At 37.3% G+C, this 24,330-nt stretch overlaps 1 protein-coding gene across 1 annotated transcript in view; it reads left to right on the top strand.

The window, feature by feature from the left end:
* The window catches only part of MYT1L (myelin transcription factor 1 like), a 312,289-nt gene that overhangs the window by 59,227 nt on the left and 228,732 nt on the right, over positions 1-24,330 (top strand). The window contains exon 2 of the mRNA XM_070732934.1: positions 17,420-17,517. The gene's annotated coding sequence lies outside the window, so the exon portion shown is untranslated. The remainder of the gene's footprint in view (positions 1-17,419; positions 17,518-24,330) is intronic.

Raw genomic sequence — 24,330 nt, 5'->3', positions numbered from 1 at the left:
TTATCTCTCTCTCTCTCTCTCTTGCTCTCTCTCTCTCGCTCTTTCTTTCTCTGTCTGTCTGTCTATCTATCTCTCTCTCTCTCTCTCTCTATCTATCTATCTATCTATCTATCTATCTATCTATCTATCTATCTATCTATCTATCCATCTATTTTGAATGGGACCTTGTAGGTCATCTAGTCCAACCCTCTTCTCAAGCAGCAATCCTACACCATCACAGTCAGATGGCAATCAATCTCCTCTTGAATATGTTACGTATAGGGGTGTTCACAACCTCCGTTGGGAGGCCATTCCATTGGTTATTACCTTCACCATCAGGAAGTTCCTCGTTATTTCCAGGTTGAATCTCCCCTTTTAGTTTCCATCCGTTGCTCCTGGTCTGGCCCGCTGGTGCCCTGGAAAATAATGTGACTCCTTCCTCTCAAGTGCCTGTATATTGCTATCATGTCACCCCTGGCCCTCCTTTTCACTAGACTATCCATGCCCAGTTCCAATAACCTCTTGTATGTCTTGGTTTCTCGTGTATAATTATGTATGATAAAACTAGAAGAGATAAGGCAAGAATGAATGTATGTGGATTGAATACAAAAGTGAGTGATGTGTCCAGGGGTGGGGGGGGATGCAGTGGGGTAGCGAAATCGGAGCTCGACCCCAGGGCACTCAACTTGCACTGAAAGATAGTGAAAGAAAATGCAGGGCATCGTGCATAAGTCACGCCCGCAGTGTGGTAGTAAACGTTTTGGTAGCCCTTCACTGCATGTGTCCATAAGATTATGTTGATATACTGTAGTTTGGTAATATAAAGAATTTCAGAGCAAATAGATGTAGGAGGAGTGAATTGAAGAGAAGAGGAAAATCATCAAGCCATGGATGGATTGATGGATGGATTTGAAGAGATCCTCAGAAAGAGAGATATAAGAAGGTAATAAACATATGTCGTTTCTGACATCTGGACAAGTACTCTTGTTTTTGAAGTGGCTTCTCTATTTAGACCTTTTCCTGGCTAACAGACCTAACACAAGAGGATGTGGAGTTGCATTATATATAAAAGATCACTACATCTCTACAGAAATACACAAAACTAAGGATGAAATCTATATGAGTCAATATAAGGCCACCCTGTCAAGCAGAAGAAATAGATGGATTCTTTGCTAACCAGTTAACAAATGTATGTAGGAAACATACCGCAGTAATGAGAGACTTTAACTACCTAATCTCAAGTGGGAGACAAACTCGGCAATAAGTGGGAAATCAAACAGATTCCTAATCAACTTAGCAGACAATTTTGTCATCAAAAAGGTAGAGGGGTGAACTAGGGGAAAAACACTATGGGATCTAATTTTTACTAATATAGAAGACGTGATAGTTGAAGTTGCCAGAACCTTGGACGAGAGTGACAAGGGCGTCATACTGGAATTCAATATAATGCAAACACAAGAAATAGAATATCATCGAACCAGAGTCTTAAATTGTAAAAGAGAAGATTTTAACAAACTCAGAGTGACCCTAAGTAAAATTCCATGGATAAAAATCCTAAAACAACTCAAAGAGCATGGGAAACGCTGAAAGATATTATCCCTAAAGCCCAGTCCAATACAATACCACTAAAAATGAAAAATATTTAAGAAAAATAAGAAATCCAAGAAGAAATCAGTATAGTTGCACAAAGAAAATTCTTAAATTTGAAAGTGGTGAAATATGGTCTTCATGGGAACACTAGAATCAGGATGTTCTCAGGGTGAGGAACATTGTAAAATTGTAAATGTAAAGCAGCAACCTAAACAGGTGGATTTAATTTTTTTTCCTATTGTGCTCTTTGCATGAGTCTCCATTACATTGATTCACTGTTTTTCAAAGTTCTGGAGGACTGTGATTCTATAAAATCTACTGAGATGCATGCAAGAAAATAAGACCAAAACCCACCCATTGAATTCTTCTTAAATGCAAGGTTCAAACATTTTTCTCTCATCATTTTGAATAAAATATATGTATCCAACAGGTAACTAAACAAAATTGATTATAAAGACCCTTAATCCTCATTTACCTGGCCGGAACAACTTTTTGAATATTAGAAGACCAAGAAAAATAGGGGCATACTTTTTCAATCATATAGTCCTTGCACAAAAGAAATCGAGATGAGAAAAGTATCAGAAGGCACTGTAATGTTTCTTTCCAATTGTACCGAAGTCATGGTAACCACTTTTAAATGTTTTGTTATTTGTATCCTTAATTCTTAATTGGTAAAACATTTTATACTTATCCTATTGGCCTCTTTTTCTTTTAAGATATAACCTTAAAAACTCAAGAGGCACATTCCAAGCTACAGGTCCTGTTTTTTAAAATCAGGTCAGTTGTCAGTAACATATTTAAAAAATAATATACAGTATTTAATATAAAGTTATCAGATTTATACATTGGTAAAGAGGGACATTACTGACCGGTGTGTGTGTGTGTGTGTGTGTGTGTATCTTAATTAAAAATTTGGTCTATATGGAGCAAAAAAAAAAAATCTTTCTTTTTTTCTCTATCTCTCGTCCTCCCTCCCTTTCTCTCTATTTCTCTCTTTCTCTCCCTCCCTCCCTCTTTCTCTGTTCCTTCCTTCCTCTCCTTCTCTCTCTCTCTCTCTCCATCCCTCTTTCTTTCTCTCTCTTTCTTTCTCTCTCCCTCCTTCTCTTTCTCTCTCTCTTCCTCCCTCCCTTTCTCTCTATTTCTCTCTCTTTCGCCCATCCCTTCCTCTTTCTTTCTTTCTTTCTTTCTTTCTTTCTCTCCCTCTCTTTTTTCTCTCTCTTTCTCCATCACTCTCTCTTTCTCTTTCTTTCTCTCTCTTTTTTTCTATCCTCCCACTTTCTTTCTCTTTCTCTCTCTCTCTCTCCCTCCTTCCCTCCCTCTTGCTCTTTCTTTCTCTCTCTTCCTTCTTCTCCTTTTCTCTCTCTCTTCCTTTCTCCCTTTCTCTTTCTTCTTCTCTCTCTCCCTCCTTCCCTTCCTCTAACTTTTGAAGGTCATGATGCATGCCATGGCCAAGTCGGGGGGAGGGCAGAGGAAGAAGAGGAGGGGGGAAGGAGAAGCGGCTCAGCAGCTAAGCCAGCCATGCATCTTGCAGCAAAGGAGTCAGCCAGAAGGAGCTCTCTCTTCCCTTATACCCGCCTCCCCTCCCCCAGTCTGTTGGAATACACAAAAGTTTTGGAAAGTTTCTGGCCATGTTTGGCCAAAGTGGGAAGGAACGGGTGGAACACGCAGGAGCCATTTGGGGTTTTGGGATGGAGGGAGGGGAAAGGAACTCAGGATCATACCAGAAAAACCAGGGAAGGAAACTGTTTATATATTTTTTAAAAGCCACTCATCATTCTCAAGGGAGCCATTGGAGAGGTAGGGGCCGCTCAGGTTGGGAATCATTATAAAGGGATAGCCAGGAAACATCACAAAAAGCCAACGAAAATATTTTAATGCACTCAAATCTGCAGAAAACAGCAAGAGAATTTCACAGCCACCTCCTCCCCACCACCAAAGGGGGGGGGGAGGAGAAGATTAAGGGTTCCTCAGCTCCTTGTGGCACTGGCTGCTATGGTTTTCATTGGCTTTTTGTGTTGTGTCCTGGCTATCCCTTTGTAACAGTGAGAATGGTGAGTGACTTTTTAAAAATAAGCGATTTCCTTCCCCGGTTTTCCCCCTCCTGCTCTCCCCCTGCTGCTGGTCATCCCCTTCTTCGTTCCAAAATCAGGACATTTTGGAAACTCCACAGGACGCGGGACAAATGGTTGAAAAGCAGGACTGTCCCGCAGAAAGTGGGACGACGGTACACCTTAATTTAATATTAAATATTCCATAAAATTAAAATAAATATTCAGATATTGTTAGACAAGTCAACATTGAATGGGGAATATATTTGTAGAAATTTCTGGTACTTTGCCTTTTAACTTTTCACTCAATTTTCATATTCACCTAAAAATATTAATAGTTTTGTTTTCTGCTTATCTGCCAATCATCTAATCATTTAAAGCCATTTCCTTGCTTGTGGGATAAGCTGGCTTTCCTCTTTTTTTTCCCCATTAGTTCATCAATACATAACTGATCTGAAGCTGAGCTGTATAATAATAAGCCTTTCAGCATCTAGGCTTGATACTTGCCTTGTAATTAAGGCCTTGATGGGTGTGTTGATGGCAAGTGAAAGAAAATGGCTTTGTTCTTCATTCGGGAAGCTTGATTGCTGGTTCTCATTCTCACCTGAATTCGACCCATTCTGCATTGTGCCCATGATTGCTAGAGTGTGAGTAATTGCAGCACTGGCAGATGACATTTTCACGAAGTGCACACTGTAGTGCTCCAGAGGGAATTTGCAGAATTTATAGCTGGGGAAGCTCATCAAAGATGGATTTAGGAAATGCCTGTGTGAAAAATGGGAGCCCAACCAAATATCAGAGCTTTTCTTTTGACATTTGCCTTTTATATAAAGATCACTTTTCACAACTTGCTTTATCATCTGCTGGCAGTCTCTAAAGCCAGAATGAGGATTGCAAAGGGTTAATGATTTCATTAGGACTAAATATTTCTAGTGGGCTTTTCTTGACTGGTGAAGAGTAAAAGGGAAGAGAGATCTGCTCCCTTTGTGATTTAAGGTCTGAAATGATGTGTAGCTGAGGAAAGAGCTCTCGTTTCTATGATAATTCTTGCCAGGAAAGGGATACACAATTTAAGAGAGATTAGTTTTCTTAACCTTTGTATTCCACCTCTTAATTAGTAACAACTAACAATATTGTTAATGGAAGAAATCATATAAATAAAAAGAAAATACATGTATGAGTATTTTTTTGGATGGTTCATAAGCAAAGCAAAAGGCGGACTTAATAGCTTTTTCACATGGATTGAAATATTGTATCTCATAGAAACATAGAAACATAGAAACATAGAAGTCTGACGGCAGAAAAAGACCTCATGGTCCATCTAGTCTGCCCTTATACTATTTCCTGTATTTTATCTTACAATGGATATATGTTTATCCCAGGCATGTTTAAATTCAGTTACTGTGGATTTACCAACCATGTCTGCTGGAAGTTTGTTCCAAGGATCTACTACTCTTTCAGTGAAATAATATTTTCTCACGTTGCTTTTGATCTTTCCCCCAACTAACTTCAGATTGTGTCCCCTTGTTCTTGTGTTCACTTTCCTATTAAAAACACTTCCCTCCTGAACCTTATTTAACCCTTTAACATATTTAAATGTTTCGATCATGTTCCCCCTTTTCCTTCTGTCCTCCAGACTATACAGATTGAGTTCATTAAGTCCACCATTCTTGTAGCCCGTCTTTGGACCCGTTCAATTTTGTTAATATCTTTTTGTAGGTGAGGTCTCCAGAACTGAACACAGTATTCCAAATGTGGTTTCACCAGCGCTCTATATAAGGGGATCACAATCTCCCTCTTCCTGCTTGTTATACCTCTAGCTATGCAGCCAAGCATCCTACTTGCTTTTCCTACTGCCCGACCATACAGAAATCACTACCCCTAAATCCTTTTCTTCTGAAGTTTTTGCTAACAGAACTGCCAATGCAATACTCAGATTGAGGATTCCTTTTCCCCAAGTGCATTATTTTACATTTGGAAACATTAAACTGCAGTTTCCATTGCTTTGACCATTTATCTAGTAAAGCTAAATCATTTACCATATTACAGACCCCTCCAGGAATATCAACCCTATTGCACACTTTAGAGTCATCGGCAAATAGGCAAACCTTCCCTACCAAACCTTCCCCTATGTCACTCCCCTATGTCATCTCATGACATATATTCATTTTTCTACCAGACTATAATATTTTTCATAACCAAATACATATTTTCTGAAACATTCTTAGCAAACCATATACACCAGGGGTGTCAAACTTGTGGCCCGCGGGTCATACATATCATGTACTAGCCACGTCCATCACCAGTTTACCAAAGGGGGAAAAGTTTCGATACGTCATGTGATGACAATGTGCCATTACGAGTTTGACACCCCTGATCTGGAGTTCTTATATTTCAGTATATTCTTATCTAGACATATCCTGCATCACTGCTTGATTGAGGTTTATTGATCAGTCACTAATGAAATTAAAAATGTTACATTCTTTGGATCTCAGTAGGGAGCTGTGCTATTTAAAAACAATCTATAATACACACTATGGATCCTTGCAACATATTTCATATGAAAAGGATGTTTTTTAAATGTGGACTTGTTTCTTTTAATGTATTAAATTAATTCTCCTCTCAGTGTTAATACATGATTTAAATTGTGACTATTGATGGAGTTTTTACTTTCTTGATATTCGGCTTTATTTTAGGCATACAATTTTACTTGAATTTTCTATGAAATACTAGAGAACAAGCAAAAAAAAAATCACTACAGTCAGAATAGAAGTGATTTTCCCGAGATTGGAATTTATCGGAAACCCGCGAAACAGAGCAGTAGGTGAGAATCCTCCTTTTTGGAGAGGAGCTGAAGCTAAGTCTCTTGGTTGTAGGGTGTTGCAGCTACCATTGCCTGAAATTTCTACAGCAATGATTCATCTGGCAACTGGTACACAAAACAAAGTTGCACAAAGGCTCTCCTAGTCACCGTAAATTCCACTGAGAGTTTTGTTGTTGTTGTTTTTAACTGTGGTCTAGCCAAGTGATGGTGAACCTTTCTTCCCTCAGGTGCTAAAAGTGTGTTTGCACATGCTAACACACATCCCCACACCCATAATTCAATGCCCCATGCGCTCCCCATGCGCATGCGCACACAACCTCTTGTGCTGCCCCACCCCTGTGCATGTGTGTGCAGCCCCCATGCTTGCTCATGCAGGTGCGCATGACCTCCCAGGCCCTGCTTTGGGCCCAGCAGGCCTCCCTGAAGTCTCTGGAGGCTGGAAACAGCCCATTTCTCAACTTCTGGTGGGTCCAGTAGGCCCGTTTTTCTCCCTTTCCCAGCTACAGAGGCTTTTTTGGAGCCTGGGCAGGGTGAAAATGGCCCCTCTCACCCTCCCGGAGGCCTTCCGGAGGCTGAAAACATCCTCCCTGAGCCTCCGTGCAAGCCCTGTACTTACCTGGCATCCAAAATGGGCTTTGTGGAGACTCCTGCAGGAAAGGATAGAATTGGGTGGAGCCAGCCAAAAATGAGCTGGCCTCCACATGCATGTATGCTGGAGCTGAGTTAGAGCAACTGTTCATGTGCCCGTAGATATGGCTCTGTGTGCCACCTGTGGCACCTATGCCATAACTTTGCTATTATGGGCCTAGCCCATTTCAAGTTAGTCAGACTTTAATTCAATTTAGGGTGTGCCAAATTGAAAAAAAAAATCAGCTTTCAATTCCCAAACATTAGGTGTGCTCAAAAGTACCTTGGGGATTGTAGAGATATTTTGGTTGCTTTAATATAATTTAGATATGCTTAGTAAGTAATTACATAAATATCATAACTTTTTAAACATTTTGTTTGTATCATTTAACCCAAGTGTGCCTTGTGCATCCTCTCTACCAATAATCAGTACTCAGATCAGCATAGATTAACTCCAGGGTCAACTTCGAACCAATCAAGTAATAAAAAAACTGCCAAAGAGCCATTAATAAACAGCCCAAACAAAGAATCCTTAAGACTGCCCCCACTGACATAGATAGGCAAGACACCAGAATATAAACTAACAGCAAATAGCATTCTTTTCTGCACTGATACTACCTAGTTAGGGTAATGAAGTGTTTTCAAGAAAACAAACAAGCTTAGAGAGCACCAAGGACCCCTCTTGTGCAATTTTTCTGCTGCTTTTTTCTCCTGTTAACCAAGACAAGATTGTAGCTATGCTTTGCTCACTCTTGCATACAGTTCATCGTTAATGATACTGTCATCTTGCAGATGGGTTCCTAAGGAATGGAATCTGTTGGTCTTTACTAGATCTCCATTGCTAGCTTGTATAGTGAAGGTGCTTGGGCTGGTCTCAAGCATTTACCCTTCTTGATGTTGATGTGTAGACCAAATTAGTTAAGGCTGTTGTTCAACATCTGCATATATTGCTGCAGTTCTCTGGTGACATCTGTGAGCAGGACATCAGCAGCGGAGAGCAAGGTGCAAAGGATGTCATGTCACAGTTCTTGCATGATCGTATTCATGATGAAAATGAAAGCAATGGGATAATGCTGAGCCTTGGCGAACGCCAATTATCACTTGAAAACTTTTGGAAAGGCCTGCAGCTTATCTCACACGACTGCTTGTATTTGTATAAAGCAGCTAGACCCATATTATGAGTTGCTCCGACCCTCTGGAATCAGCTCCCTCCAGAGATTAGAACTGCCCCCACCCTCCTTGCCTTTCATAAACTCCTTAAAACCCACCTCTGCCATCAAGCGTGGGTGAACTGAAACATCTCCCCCTGCCTATGTAGTTATTTGTGTATGATATGACTGTATGTATGTTTTTATATATTGGGGTTTCTTGTTTTTTAGACTTTTTAAATGTATTATTGTTATTTTAGAGTCTAACTATTAGATTTGTTATTATATATTGTTTTTATCATTGCTGTAAGCCGCCCCGAGTCTACGGAGAGGGGCGACATACAAATCTAATATATAATAATAATAATAATAATAATAATAATAATAATAATAATAATAATAATTAGCTGATGCAGAACATGATCAAAGGCTTTTTCAAGATCAAGAAAAGCCAAATGTAATGTCTTCCTTTTATCTCGGGTTCTCTCCGTGAGCATGTGATCTGAGGGTGGCATCATACCTATACCTTTAACAAAGCCACATTATTGGTATTAATTTTCACAACGTCAGGTAGGTGCTGGTTGATGAACCATTCATATTTTCATTGTGTGTGATAGAAGGCAAATTGGAGCAATCTGCCAGGTCCTCTTTATTCTTGAAAAGGGCAGCGGTGACGCTTGTAGCCCAATCAGCAGGCACGTATCCAGAGACTACAATAGTGTTGAAGACATTTGATAACCATTTGTCTGCTTTGCCAATACGTTCCTCCAATAAAAAGCAGTGATTCTCGATTGACTGTGGGTGCTGGGAGCCTGGTCCTTTTGAATTCCTTATGTCATGGGCAGATTTGGCAGCTTCTTTCTTCTTGATGCTGATTCTTGATTAAAATAGACTTATACCGACCGGACTTGACTTAAAAGCTGATGGTCATCAAATAGTTCCCATGCATCCATTTAGTGACACCCATACACCCCCTCTATTTTTTACATGTAATGGGTTGAAACTTGTCCATTTTGTATTTCCTTGAGAATTATTTTTCTTTTTTCTTTCTGAACGTATAATCATGAAATCTGACCTATTTTTCTAAGATATTTGAAACCTTTGCTGAGGTTCAGCATACTCCTCTGACCAAATTCAATGTTTATAGATTTCAAGATGACAACAATTTCTCCCAGTGCACCGCTAATTTTATTTATTCTGCCATACATTGTCATATTACAAACAAACAAGGAGAGAAGCAATTTAGAACTAAGGAGAAATTTCCTGACAGTCAGAACAATTAATCAGTGGAACGGCTTGCTCCAGAAATTGTGAATGCTCCAACCCTGGAAGTTTTTAAGATGTTTGATACAGTTGTGTATTGTCTTATTGTGAGCCATCCTGAGTCCTCGGAGAGGGGTGGCATACAAATCTAATAAATTATTATTATTATTGTTATTATTATTATTTATTGATAACCATTTGTCTGAAGTAGTATAGGGTTTCCTGCCTAAGCAGAAGTTGTTGTTGTTGTTGTTGTTGTTATTATTATTATTATTATTATTATTATTATTATTATTATTATTACTATTTATTAGATTTGTATGCCGCCCCTCTCTGAAGATCTCCAAGGTCCCTTCCAACTCTGTTGTTATTATTATTATTATTGTTGTTGTTGTTTTGTTATTGTTGTTGTTATTACTGAGCCAAGCGATAGATTCCCATGTTTCTCTTTTCCACTTTTGAGTGGATAAAATTGTCAGTGAACTACTTAAAAGTAGTTATTTTGTTTGCAGAGCTAGATCTTCAGTAGGTGTCACTATAATTGTGATCACTCTTTACTGCTTTGCTTCCTCTTTTAAAGGGGTTTTGTCATAAGTCCCAGGAAAATGCCACTTTATGTCTGCCAGTTGGCTGGGAATGTACAGTAGACTGTCATAACATTAGACTGTAATGAGTAAAGAGTACACAGTAGATTGTCATAAGATTAGAGCAGAGGTGGTGCAGGGGTTAGAGTGCAGCACTGCAGGCAACTTCGGCTAACTGCTAACTGTAGTTCAGCAGTTCAAATCTCACCACTGGCTCAAGATTGACTCAGCCTTCCATCCTTCCAAGGTGAGTAAAATGAGGATCCAGACTGTTAGGGGCAATATGCTGATTCTGTAAACCACTTAGAGAGGTCTGTAAAGGCACTATGAAGGGGTATATAAGTCTAGATGCTATTTCTATATTGCTACTCTATTACATTCATTTATCTCTAATTCCATATTTACATAGATGCTTTCAGTGAGGTTTCAATTGTCAGAGCTTAATTAAGAGTTTCTGTTGATAATAAAGAAAATGGAATACCAGTACTGCTGCGATAGTGAACCTATGGCATGCATGCCATAGACGGCACACGGAGCCATATCTTTTCTAAAAAGAATGTTTTATTTTTTCACCAACTTTGCATAAATATACATATACCATAATATCAAAATATACATAATTATACATTTCCATCCAAAATGCCATAAATAAATATCCTAAATTTGAATTTTATACTTTTATCTTCCGTCAATTTTCCTTCTATATTTCATACTATTACGTATTTATTTATTCAGATTTGTATGCCAACCAACTCCCAAGGGATTCTGGGTGGCTACTACTCTCCTTCCTCTATCTTCCTCCACCTTCTTTCTCTCTCTTTCTCTCTCCCTCTTTCTTCATTCCTTCCTCCCTCCCGCCCCTTCCTTTCTACTTCCTCTTCCTCCTTCTTGTCCTTCCCTGAATACATCGAATCATTTTCCATTTTATAGTTAACAAACAAGCATCCCGCCCCGAGTCTTCGGAGAGAGGCGGCATACAAATCTAAGTAATAAATAAATAAAATAAATAAATAAATCCCAGCATTGATGTTACTCTATCTAAAATTTCTACAACAAAAAGAAATTATAAATTATATAATCTTATATAAAGATAATTATACAGATCATAAAACATTCCAACAATTTCAGTATTTATCTAATTTTTTTCAACATTAAATCAAATTTATGTTATTTATTTATTAATTTATTAATCAGATTTGTATGCCGCCCCTCTCCGCAGACTCGGGGCGGCTCACAGCAATCGCCATACAATGTAAACAAATCCAATATTTAAATTAATTTTAAAACACCACAAGTTAAAACCAATCATACACACTAGCATACCATATATAAATTTTATAAGCCTAGGGGGGAAGGAACATGTCAATTCCCCCATGCCTGACGACAGAGGTGGGTTTTAAGGAGCTTACGAAAGGCTAGGAGGGTGGGGGCAACTCTGATATCTGGGGGGAGTTGATTCCAAAGGGTCGGGGCCGCCACAGAGAAGGCTCTTCCCCTGGGTCCTGCCAAACGACATTGTTTAGTTGACGGGACCCGGAGAAGGCCAACTCTGTGGGACCTAACTGGTCGCTGGGATTCGTGCGGCAGAAGGCGGTCCCGGAGATATTCTGGTCCGGTGCCATGAAGGGCTTTATAGGTCATAACCAACACTTTGAATTGTGACCGGAAACTGATCGGCAACCAATGCAGACTGCGGAGTGTTGGTGTGACATGGGCATATTTAGGAAAGCCCATGATTGCTCTCGCAGCTGCATTCTGCACGATCTGAAGTTTCCGAACACTTTTCAAAGGTAGCCCCATGTAGAGAGCATTACAGTAGTCGAGCCTCGAGGTGATGAGGGCATGAGTGACTGTGAGCAGTGACTCCCGGTCCAAATATGGCCGCAACTGGTGCACCAGGCGAACCTGGGCAAACGCCCCCCTCGCCACAGCTGAAAGATGTTTCTCTAATGTGAGCTGTGGATCGAGGAGGACGCCCAAGTTGCGAACCCTCTCTGAGGGGGTTAGTGACTCCCCCCCCAGGGTGATGGACGGACAGATGGAATTGTCCTTGGGAGGCAAAACCCACAGCCACTCCGTCTTATCCGGGTTGAGTTTGAGTCTGTTGACACCCATCCAGATCCCAACAGCCTCCAGGCACCGGCACATCACTTCCACTGCTTCGCCGACTGGACACGGGGTGGAGATGTATAGCTGGGTATCATCTGCATACTGATGATACCTCACCCCATGCCCTTGGATGATCTCACCCAGCGGTTTCATGTAGATATTAAATAGTAGGGGGGAGAGGACCGACCCCTGAGGCACCCCACAAGGGAGTAACCTAGAGGTCGACCTCTGACCCCCCACTAACACCGACTGCGACCGACCAGAGAGGTAGGAAGAGAACCACTGAAGGACAGTGCCTCCCACTCCCAACCCCTCCAGCCGGTGCAGAAGGATACCATGGTCGATGGTATCGAAAGCCGCTGAGAGGTCAAGAAGCACCAGGACAGAGGATAAACCCCTGTCCCGGGCCCGCCAGAGATCATCCATCAGCGCGACCAAAGCAGTTTCCGTGCTGTAGCCGGGCCTGAATCCTGACTGCTGAGGACCTAGATAATCGGCTTCTTCCAAGGACCGCTGGAGTTGGAGCGTCACCACCTTCTCAACAACCTTCCCCATAAAGGGAAGGTTGGAGACTGGTCGATAGTTGTTGAGAATGGCTGGGTCCAGGGAAGGCTTCTTGAGGAGGGGGCGCACAAGTGCCTCCTTGTAGGGATCCGGGAAATCTTTTATAAAAACAAATCTTATAAAGAAAAGTATTAATTATTCAAATGTATAAACTTTCAGCAATTCGTCTATTATAGCATAATTTGTTTTCCTTCTTTTCTTTATTCTTTTTTCTCGTTCATCATCAATCTAATATAGAATTATTAACTTATAGAAATATAGAAACATAGAAGATTGACGGCAGAAAAAGACCTCATGGTCCATCTAGTCTGCCCTTATGCTATTTTATGCATTTTATTTTAGGATGAATTTTATCCCAGGCATGTTTAAATTCAGTTACTATGGATTTTCCAACCATATCTGCTGGAAGTTTGTTCCAAGCATCTATTACTCTTTCAGTAAAATAATATTTTCTCACGTTTTATTTATTTTATTTACTTATTTATTTTGTCTAATACACAATGAAGGTAATAAAGGACACCTTCGAGGAAATAGAATTAGAGAAAGAATAGAAGAGAGAGTATAGGATAAAATAATCAATGAGAGAATAGAAGAAAGATATAGGGATAGAAGAGAAGTTATATAGGATATAGGAGAGACAATAGGACAGGGGTCGGAAGGCACTCGAGTGCACTTATGCACACCCCTCATACTGACCTTTTAGGAATCTGGAGAGGTCTATTATGGACAGTCTAAGGGTAAAATGTTGGGGGTTAGGGGATGATACTATGGAGACCAGTAATAAGTTCCACGCTTCAACAATTCTATTACTAAAGTTGTATTTTTTACAGTCAAGTTTGGAGTGGTTAATATTGAGCTTGAATCTTTTTTGTGCTCTTGTGTTGTTGTGGTTGAAGCTGAAGTAATAATTGACAGGCAGGACATTGCAGCATATAATCTTGTGGACAATACTTAGATCATGTTTAAGGCATCTTAGTTCTAAGTTTTTTAGGCCCAGGAATGTAAGTCTAGATTGTAATTAAATTAAATTAAATTGTAAGTAAACCTCAGATTGTGACCCCTTCTTCTTGTGTTCACTTTCCTATTAAACACTTCCCTCCTTATAACCTTTTAACATATTTAAATGTTTCAATCATGTCCCCCCTTTCCCTTCTGTCCTCCAGACTATACAGATTGAGTTCATGAAATACAGATTGAGTTCATGAATTTATAAAAAAAACTTTTAACAAAATAATTGTGCTGATTAATTATACACAATTATACAAAACTAATAGTGTTCATGTGATTAAATGTAAAATAATAATTCTAAAAAATGTTATAATATTCCACCATCAATCTTATATAAGAAAACTTAATTAAAGCTTAATTATATACAATTATCTAACCCTTCTTCTTTTCTATTGACCTTTCCCATTTCATCCATTCTCTTTTAGTCTCTCAAAAATTCTACTTCTTGTAGGTTTTACCCTTCCAACCCCTTCTCTTAACCTTTTCTTTCTTTTATTTTTATGCCAAGTAACGGTTATTATTTAACACAAATGGACCAATATAATCTTTAAAGCATTACTATCCTTCACTCATGTTTGGCTGGCAAAGGCTGAATTCTTCAATACCTTGCATTTTTTAAATTATTTATTGTTTCTTTTTATGTAAGACATCCTCTTTCTCTTTTGTAATTGTTAGTTGTGTCACAAATGCAGTTCTAAAATTTTTGAACTCGGATAGTTGTTTGATCTAATTCTCATTTAAAAGTAACTTTTTCTCAATTCACTGACGCAATGTGGCTATATTTGTGCATCTTATCAATGGATGTATATACATAGAGATGTATTAAGCAGTGTTATTTTAGTAGAAGACATATTCTGATTTGACTTGAAAAAAGAAAAAAAATGTAAATGTGCAAAGTAGGGGGTCGGCAAACAGTGTGCTTACCATTATCCAGTTTAATAATGGTAAGACCACTGTTTGCGGATCCCCTACTTCACACATTTACATATTTTTTTTCTTTTTTCAAATCAAATCAGCATTTTAATTAATTAAATTAATTAATTAAAATGCAATCAAATGTATATAATCTTAGGATAGTTCAGAAAAATAAGCAAAATCTTAAATGTTTTCAATTATTCCAGAACCAGTTTAATAATGGTAAGCACACTGTTTGCGGACCCCCTACTTCTGCAAAGGCTGAACGGTTAATTAATATTAATTAATTATTATTAAATATTAATAGTAATTAATTATTATTAAATAATAAATTGATATTGTAATATATTTGCGTTTGCTGATATGTATATATTTTAAACAGTTCAGCCATTGCAGAAGGGACTTTGCAAATCGGGAAAATGTATCATTATTTACTTCATTATTGTATGCAAAGTAATTCTTTAGTCTTGCAATAGATTTTGAAAAAGAAAGTATAAAACTTTTTTTCACCAAATCTTTCATGAACAGGCACTGGTAGAAAATTCTAGTGGGCATTTATAGTTATGTACCTAAAACAATTTATATATCCAGCTGTTTAATCTTCATAGACTATATTAAAATAAGATTTGTTAATTTTGTTACCAGTTTTGTTTTACTTTGCTATTTTTAGGGGCAAGTTAGAACATGGAAATATCTTCAATCCCAGATCTTTCATTTTTAAGCAAACCTTTTGAAAGAAAAATTGTATATGCAACCTAATAAAATATCTGCTCTGAAGATGTATGGTATGATTATTTTGTAGAATTCCATTGCTCATAAATAGATTGTCGAGTTTCTAACATATCTTTATTTTCCTGACATATTCCACTGCATCCCATTAATATATCTGCTCCTATTGTCATATGTAGTGTCTAATTAGTACATTTGAATAAGAGCTCTGTATCAGAAACAAAAGGTTTAAATGAATCACCTGTTCTCATTTTAATAATGCTTCTATCGCAGATGTTTGGAATTTTTAATGCTGCTTTGTGCTTTGTAACCTTGAACAGTAAGTCCTGTATTAAAAAAAATAATTAATTGCTCCACACATTAATCCCAAACAGATTGTAACAGCGTCAAATTAGCATCACAGCTCTATTGTAAGAAAACTTTACACTGAAGATCTCACTATGACAATTATTTGTAGACTCTGTATTGCGAGAGCCATAAGTATGTTCAGGAAGATTATATATTTTTATAGTTCAATAGAAAATAGGTCAATAATGTTAGAAGTAAAGGTACACAAATCCTTTGAAAGAGATGCTTTGCAGCAGGTAGTCTTTGATTTACAATCATTCATTTGGCAACTGTTCAAAGTTACAGAGGCATTGAAATATTTACAACCAATCCTCCCACTTCGTAGCATCTTCATAGTCACATGATCAAAATTTTGGTGTTTGGCCATTGACATATGTTTACAATGGTTGCAGTGTCCTGGGATCATGTGACCCAACTGTTTTTTGACAAGCAGTCAATAGTAGAAGCCAGATCCACTTAAAAATTATATGTTCACTTAACAACTGCAAGGATTTGCATAACAATCATATCACAAAAGGGTCATAAAATTGGCTGTGACTCACTTAACAACCACCTTGCTTAGCAATCAAAATTAAGATCCCAATTGTGGTCACAAGTCAAGGACTACCTATATGCAGGATTTATTTGAGTCATTTGTGATTTGAAATCCAATATTTGATGAATTTTAGTACTAGAATAGAATAACATGTCAATGCATATTCATATATATATACATACATTATGTTCAAGATTGGAACATTAAATTAGAGTACAGCTAGACATAAATTTAACAATAGAAAGGTAATAATGTAGTGGCTTCTTAAGAGAATGGACCTGACTGAAGATGTAGATTAGAAAGCCCTGAATTTTAGCCAACATGTTGAGAGAACAATGCCTGAGATTGAAACATGTGGTTTCATGTCACCTGCCTTTGATCAGTTTCTGAGCTTAATACAGTCTTCCTGGGTAAACATTTGGTCCTTTAATTTCAATCTTGTCTTGTGATATATGGAAATTATTTTTTCCTGTGTAACTATTTTGGGGTGAAGTAAATGATTACTAAAGTATGAAAATTTGCTCCAGTCAAATTTAGTTTTCCGTGTCAGAAAACAATACAGTATCTGCATGAAATTTTAATTCAGTCTTTTTTGTCAACCTCATATAAAATCCTAAATTTCATTTTTAGATTTTGGTTTTTGAAAAAACAAGATCCACTAAATAGTTTCTATGTTGTTTATCAATTTGAATATAAGCTAATGAGCGTTTACTGGCTATAAACATCAATTATATATATTTATAAGAGCAATATAATAATGTTATGCTTTCTGTACATTCTTGTAACTTCAAAAGATTACAAAAATACCAGTCAAAATATGGACCCATTTGAATATTGGAAGAAATATGTGTATACTGCAGTAGATTTACAAATTAAATTATGATGAACTGAATATAAAACTTTTAAAAAATGTATTCAGCTCCATGTTTCAATTTTTTAAACAATGACAATCTCTTGATTCTGGCTATATTGTGGATCTTTGTAGCAGTTTTGCTATTACAAGCGTTGACATAAAAATGTGTGCTATTCTGATCCTTCTGCTCAGTTCAGCATTTGTTTGCATGTTCTCTCACAATAAGAGAGCAAGAAATGATGAATGTTTATTATATTATTTAGTTATGAATTTATTATTTGTTTTTTATCTTCAGAAAATGAATTTGGAGGAGAACTGGTGAATCCAACGCAGTGAGAGGCTTGGAAAACAGAGACTGGACCAAAGAACAGTTATTTCACTGAACAATTTCAGGTACAATTGAACAATATACTGTTGAGAGTTTATTGATAAAAATCTCTTTGTGCTTCTTTTATTTTGCTACTTTTGATATCCCCTGTTGACTGTATGTGATTGTTTCTAAGATGTCATACGTTCATAAAATGCCAGTTTACACTATCAGGATTAATATATTAAACAAAATACAGTATGTACATATGCATATATTACTTTTATTGATGCTTATAAACAGCATAAAGGACCATCGATTCTAAAATAGTATTAATTTACCATAGCATTTTCTAAATACAAAAATGAGAATTGTAATAAAATATCAAGCATATATTTATGCAGATTTCAGGAATTCTTTTACAATATGGATGTGTGTTCACATAGACATGTTCACATAGAGAGAAAATTAGTTATATTTCTTTCTGTAGTGAGCATACTTTTTTAGTAGCTCAAGAAAGCAGAGATTAATTGGTGTTTAATTTATCACATTCAACAATCTAAAAATAGAAATCAACATGTATATAATTGTACTAGGAAATTTGCTTTTATAATGTACACCTTATCTGGACAGGGAGTCTTTGCTCATGGCCACTCATGCCCTTATCACCTTGAGGTTTGACTACTGCAATGCTCTCTACACGGGGCTATCTTGGAAGAGTGTTCGGAAACTTCAGCTCGTTCAAAATGCAGCCACGTGAGCAGTTGTGGGCCTTCCAAAATATGCCCATATCTCTTCATCACTCCACGGTCTGCATTGGCTACCAATCTGTTTCCAGACACAATTCAAAGTGTTGGTTATGACCTATAAAGCCCTACATAGCATAGGACCAGACTATCTACGAGACAGCCTTCTGTTGCACAAATACCAGCAACCGGTGAGGTCCCACAGAGTTGGTCTTCTTAGGGTCCCATCAACCAAACAATGCCAGCTGGCGGGACCCAGGAGAAGAGCCTTCTCTGTTGGGGCCCCGGCCTTCTGGAATCAGCTCCCCCCGGAGATTTTCACGGCCCCACCCTCCTTGCCTTCCAAAAGAATTTAAAAACTCATCTTTGCCCCTAGGCCTCGGGTTTTTAGATCTTCCCTTCTGACCAATGAATGTTTAGTATGATTGTTGAATGAATTGTAATGATAGCTTTTAATTAGAATTTTTAAGACTGTTTTTAATGTACTATTAATTGGGTTGTTATTACTGTTTTTTACTGTTTTTTGTATATGTTGTTAGCTGTCCCAAGTCCTCGGAGAGGGGTGGCATACAAATCCAATTAAATCTTTTAAAAAAAATTATATTGCCACTTTGTGACGAAGTTTCTGAAAGAATTGCTATATCATTTTGCAGGAAGGTAGACCATATAGAACCTGATTTGTGATTTTGTAAAAGAGAATAGAAAGATACATTGTCAATTTATTTATTTATTTATTCATTCATTCATTCATTCATTCATTCATTTATTTATTTATTGGATTTGTATGCCGCCCCTCTCCGTGGACTCAGGGCAGCTGTTTCATATATTCCTGAAAATATTAATGATAGAATACAGGTTGCATCTAATTGCTTCAGATGCAACCTAGCAATGTGTTCTTGCAAGCTATCATTACTAACAGTATCTAATCTATACTTGCAACAAGGAATAAGGATGTTAGTTTTATAAAGATCATTTTGTTGTTTTCACTTAAATAAATGTAACACAATATGTGAATTTGTGTTTCTTACTTTATTGAAGTTGTTTCCCCTATTCACTTGGATGAGAGGGATCCAAGTTACCTCATACTTTACTCAGTAACCTTAATTTTTTGAGAAAAATATAAATGCCATAACAAATCAATACATTTATTATTGTTGTTGTTATTATTATTAATTTCATGGAAGCCTGATGTTGCAACATAGTGTCCAGGCTACTGGACACGTACTGTTGTCCCCTGTCTGACTTTTAGATGGAAATGCCTGTGTATAGCTGAAGGGCCGTACTCAGGTTTAACCTATGCTAAAGTCCAAACGATTCCTAACCTAAGCACATTCCACAAAAGGCATAGTTCAGCAAATTCCTCACTCACTCACCTGTTGAGTTGTACCTTTCCAATTGGATGAACTTTGCTGCAGTATTGTGCAAACATTTTGTATTGGACCTGGCTTGTCACATGTATCCTATCCTCTAGATGTCTGTTTATAATAAAAGGAGCTCCCCTGAACTTAGTCAGGGTCGTCTCACCTTGAACAAATTCATGTCTGTGCCTTCTGATTTGGAGAACCCCGAGGCGACCCACTAGGAGCGGGGGAATGTCTGCAGCCTTCTTTACAGGATTTTTCTGATTGATTTCTCCTTGTTTAGAGAATTAACTATATACATTTTGAAATTTATCAATTTAAAATGATTAGATCAAGTTAAAATGCCTTCAGTTTTTTAAGCATTCATAATGCAAACATTTTTCAGTATTTAAGAAATATATATATAGATATATATAACATGTTTTTGCTGTAGTTTGTCGGGTATGAATAAATTAAATGCTTTGAAATGGCCCTGAGTTGGGCCTACAGGCAAAAAGGAACTGTGACACTCCTTCAATATACCAGGGTGATCTGACAGAAAAAACATATAGCCCCTCCCTGATACAAAGCTGAAAAGGATCAGATCCTGTGACCTAGAGGTTAGAAACATAGAAACATAGAAGACTGACGGCAGAAAAAGACCTCATGGTCCATCTAGTCTGCCCTTATACTATTTCCTGTATTTTATCTTACAATGGATATATGTTTATCCCAGGCATGTTTAAATTCAGTTACTGTGGATTTACCAACCACGTCTGCTGGAAGTTTTTTCCAAGGATCTACTACTCTTTCAATAAAATAAAATTTTCTCATGTTGCCTTTGATCATTCCCCCAACTAACTTCAGATTGTGTCCCCTTGTTCTTGTGTTCACTTTCCTATTAAAAACACTTCCCTCCTGAACCTTATTTAACCCTTTAACATATTTAAATGTTTCGATCATGTCGCCCCTTTTCCTTCTGTCCTCCAGACTATACAGATTGAGTTCGTTAAGTCTTTCCTGATACATTTTATGCTTAAGACCTTCCACCATTCTTGTAGCCAGTCTTTGGACCCGTTCAATTTTGTCAATATCTTTTTGTAGGTGAGGTCTCCAGAACTGAACACAGTACTCCAAATGTGGTCTCACCAGCGCTCTATATAGCGGGATCACAATCTCCCTCTTCCTGCTTGTTATACCTCTAGCTATGCAGCTAAGCATCCTACTTGCTTTTCCTACCGCCCGACCACACTGCTCACCCATTTCAGAAATCACTACCCCTAAATCCTTCTCTTCTGAAGTTTTTGCTAACACAGAACTGTCAATGCAATACTCAGATTGAGGATTCCTTTTCCCCAAGTGCATTATTTTACATTTGGAAACATTAAACTGCAGTTTCCATTGCTTTGACCATTTATCCAGTAAAGCTAAATCATTTACCATATTACAGACCCCTCCAGGAATATCAACCCTATAGGTTAATTCTCTGCCTTACAAGGCAGAAGCTACAGGATCAAATCCCAGGAAGGGTATGGCTAGCTGATGAGGCCAGAGTAAGGCCGAAACTATTATTGAAAGCAAAACACAATAGTGCCAAATCTAGTCTGCTGCTCAATTTTATGTTTAACCCTCCTGTTCTGTTTAAGAAAAGTAACAAATCTTCTGTTCCCGGGTCACCCTGACCCGGACCGAAAACTCTTCATTTGCAGTGCTTATGTTTGGTCAATTTGAATACTTTTTTCACTTGGAAAGTAGTCTGAACATTTCTGCACACAATGATATGAAAATTGAACTGAAGAAATTAATCCTTATTGGTTTATTTTGCACATAAATATGCCTCCTCCCCCCGTTTTTGTGAATTTTCTTTAGGTTTATTGATAATTATGCCTGCAAAATACATTCTATTTTACTAAAGTTGGTATGGGATTGGTAGCTTGAACATTTCTGAACATAATGATATGAAAAACTGAACTGGAAAAATTGATGCATATTGGTTTATTTTGTTGATGAAATGCACGCCCCCCCGGTTTTTTTAAATAGTCTTCACTTTATGGATAGTTTTGCTAGCAAAATATATTCTATTTTACTAAAGTTGGTGTGGGATTGGTAGCTTGAACATTTCTGAACATAATGATATGAAAATTGAACTGGAAAAATTGATGCATATTGGTTTATTTTGCACATAAATGTATGCCTCCCCCCGTATTCAATTATTTCAATTTATATAAAAATTATGCTGTTAATTTCAAACTTACATACTTTTTTTTAGTAAGATGGATTTGTTTCATAAAATTAGTTCTCTGGCTACAATGTGGTTGATTTTCAAAAGGATATTCCAAATATTTCTAGACAAATATGTATAAACAGTGACAATAATGGCACATAGCAAGGCTGGGGGGTGGGGGTGGCCCTTTTGTGGCAAAAATAAACCAATAAGAACCATTTTTTTCAGTTCATTTATATTTTTCTTATATTCAGAAATGTTCAATTTAGTATATGAAACCTTTTGGGGGAAAATTCCTTAGGGATTTGTAGCCTTAAAAAATAGAAATTGACACGAAATTAAAAAAGGATGGGGGGAGGGGCTTTTTGATCAAAATAAAAATATAAGTCTCAATTTTTCCAGTTCAATTTTCATATCATTATGTTCATAAATGTTCAAACTAGTTTTCCAGTTGAAAAAGTTTTCAAAAAGATCAAATTCAAGTACCTAAAAAAATTATTTTTGGTCCGGTCATATACGAACAGAAACAGACTCGAAGTTATGATTTTTTTTTGCCCAGAAAACAATTAGCCACCACCCCAAAAAAATTTTTTGATGATCAGCATTGTTAAATTGAGTAAATGAATGCCTAAGATTTTAAAGAATATTTCGGATTTGGAGCATAAAAAAATAAAAAGTGAAAATGGTTGCAAGCAGCCGAGGGGGAGGGGGAGGCCTTATTTCTGATATTAAAAAACCAATAAGAATCTTTTTTTTCAGTTCCTTTATATTTTTCTTATATTCAGAAATGTTCAAGCTACCAATCCCACACCAACTTTAGTAAAATAGAATGCATTTTGCAGGCATAATTATCAATAAACCTAAAGAAAATTCACAAAAACGGGGGGGGAGGCATATTTATGTACAAAATAAACCAATAAGGATTAATTTCTTCAGTTCAATTTTCATATCATTGTGTGAAGAAATGTTCAGACTACTTTCCAAGTGAAAAAAGCTTTCAAAAAGACCAAACATAAGCACTGCAAATGAAGAGTTTTCAGTCCGGGTCAGGGTGACCCGGGAACAGAAGATTTGTAACTTTTTTTGCCAAGCAAAAACTAAGCCCCCCACCCCCCAAAAAAAATTCTCATAGAGAGAACCCCTGAAATGATGAAAAGTCATGAAATTTCAAGTTTCAGATATGCAGGAAAAAATTTTTACAGGGACTCAAACAGCAGGGTTAAAAAAGCAGGTTACATCAATAGGAAGGTCTAAACCAGTGGTTGTCAATCTGGGGGTCGGGACCCCTTTGGGGGTCAAACGACTATTTCACAGGGGTCGCCTAAGATCATCGGAAAAGACACATTTCCCATGGTGTTAGGAACTAAAGCTTCTATTCTGGTGCCTTGGAACATATTTTTACAATCCAGCATGAATTTTAGTCCTCAAACTTTATATTTGTGAAATATAGTTACCCATAGCTTTTTTTTTACCATTACCTCATAATCATATGACAAGCTCCTGAAGTTGTAGGTTTTCAGTCTGTTGATTTTATTTGTATTCTTTAGTTTGAGCTGTAATTTTGCAAGAATGTAAATTTCTCAATATTTAATTCAGGTCCAAATATCTTGCTAAAAATCTGTTACAAATCAAAGGATAATAATAAGTATTGTTTAAATTATAAAAGCACTCATAGTGCTATTATCCAATTAAGACCATAAAGATACTTAAGTCAATAACAATACCTTAGTTATTGATCAAAAACTTTACCAACTAGAATTAAGAAAAATAATTTATAACAGTTATGTCATAAGAAAAAATGAACAATTCACGGACTTCCAGTGGTGACGTTGGTGGTGGTGACATTGGGCAGTGCAGAAGAAGAAGGATGACTTCTGTCCTTTGAATCTGCTTTACTTCATGTTTGGAGACATTTCAGGTCACAGAAAATTTGGAGGACTTGGTGAAGCAGAGGGCCATCTTGAGCAACAGCCTGGTGGAAAGCAGCTGCCTGCTGGGATGAAGGGCACTCTCTATAATCCAGCATGAAAGTGCCCAGTCATGTTATCCTAACATGGTGGATCTGAAGCCATAACTAACAACAAGAGACCAGGAAGCAGACTACATCTGATGTAAGAGTATGGAATCCCATATTTGCTGTGGAAAGAATTATACAGTGAGTGGTCTAAACATTTAGAGCAAAGAGAGAAGCTCTGGGCGGAACTTAGCGGTGACTGTGAAAAAAGAGCTGAAAATTGTTAAAGAAATTGCCAAGAATGAAACTAAATATAAGGGAGGATGTAAAAAGAACAAGAGATTGACAGTGAGTGTGCAGGAGGAGAGATGGTGAATAATGCGTCTGAAGGAAAAACGAAGTAGAATGTATGCTGGTTAATTAGCAATTTGGCTAGAAACAAGTGGGTGGTGGTTCAACTCGAAAAAAGATCATGGAATTTATATGGGGAAAGATTGCCAGAGAAGAACAAAAGGAGAGAACTTTGTGTAGCAGATATGGACTTAAATCCAGAACTAATGGAAGGTGAAAACCCAGAGGAAATATTTCAGTGAACGTTATAATACTAGAATGAGAGGACGGAAATGAAGGGAGTT

Source organism: Erythrolamprus reginae, chromosome 1 (assembly GCF_031021105.1).
Source record: "Erythrolamprus reginae isolate rEryReg1 chromosome 1, rEryReg1.hap1, whole genome shotgun sequence".
NCBI classification, from domain to species: Eukaryota; Metazoa; Chordata; class Lepidosauria; order Squamata; family Dipsadidae; genus Erythrolamprus; species Erythrolamprus reginae.
This window is presented reverse-complemented; position numbering and strand designations above follow the sequence as displayed.